The following is an 875-nucleotide window of genomic DNA, read 5'->3' as shown; positions in this document are numbered from 1 at the left end:
CCATGCTTATGCTGTTGTTGTTTTTGTAGAACAATGTTTCAATTTTGGTTGGTGACATATTCAATTAAAAAATCAATTCTGTTGGGATTCGAACCTACGTACCTACGTGCTCGTCGTAACTTTTCAAGCGCTTACCACCAAGACCACCATTGACACTTGTATTGCGTTGTCCTAATTATGGTTTGGTTATGCATGAAGGAAATATACAATGGATCGCCGATTGTTACCTCTTTCCTTGCTGCTAACGCTGCGCATATGTGTATGTTTGCAGATGCTTGTTCATTATTGAAGTTATACTGCTTTTTCTTTCCTTTGTCTTTCATTTCTGCGAATTCTCAACTATTTTATGTGAGCTTTTGTTGAAATACCCTGCGTTGGCCGTTGAAAAATTAAGGCTATACTTTACAGGATTATTTCTGTAGTTAGTCTTCATTTACTTTTTTTTGGAAATCGACCCGCGATGACGAGGTATATTATCTATATTTATATAACAGCGTGAGGTTTAAGAAGTTCATTTCTAATTTTGTCTTGTGGCATATTAGAAATGATGTGTCTTCGAAAATCGTTCGCTTACAACGGATAAAACGACTTCTGAGTGGTGATTTTAATGAATAAATTCTTTTTGGTTGAAATGCTCTGCGTTGGCCGTTGAAAAGTTAAGACTATACTTCTCCGGATCATTCATTTCTTTCATTTCTTCAAAGAAATTAATGACCTTTAGAAATATGCATATTTGCATTATTTCGTTGTCATTTCCATATTCGTAGCAATAGAATTTCTATGGCATAAGTAAAGTAATGGCCACCGATTGTCACCCGTTGCCGCTGTGGCAGCTTCGCCTACAAACATGCGCAAATATGTATGTATGTATACGT

General features: G+C 36.2%; 1 non-coding gene across 1 annotated transcript; it reads left to right on the top strand.

Annotated features, from left to right (window-relative positions):
• The first annotated feature begins 391 nt into the window (after positions 1-391).
• LOC120773200 lies at positions 392-600 on the top strand. The gene has a single exon (XR_005705147.1). It is a non-coding gene; the product is annotated as a small nucleolar RNA U3 (small nucleolar RNA).
• The last annotated feature ends 275 nt before the right edge of the window (positions 601-875 follow it).

The sequence above is a fragment of the Bactrocera tryoni genome, chromosome 3 (genome assembly GCF_016617805.1).
Source record: "Bactrocera tryoni isolate S06 chromosome 3, CSIRO_BtryS06_freeze2, whole genome shotgun sequence".
NCBI classification, from domain to species: domain Eukaryota; kingdom Metazoa; phylum Arthropoda; class Insecta; order Diptera; family Tephritidae; genus Bactrocera; species Bactrocera tryoni.
Note: the sequence above shows the minus strand (reverse complement) of the source record. Positions and strands in the feature narration are given on the sequence as shown.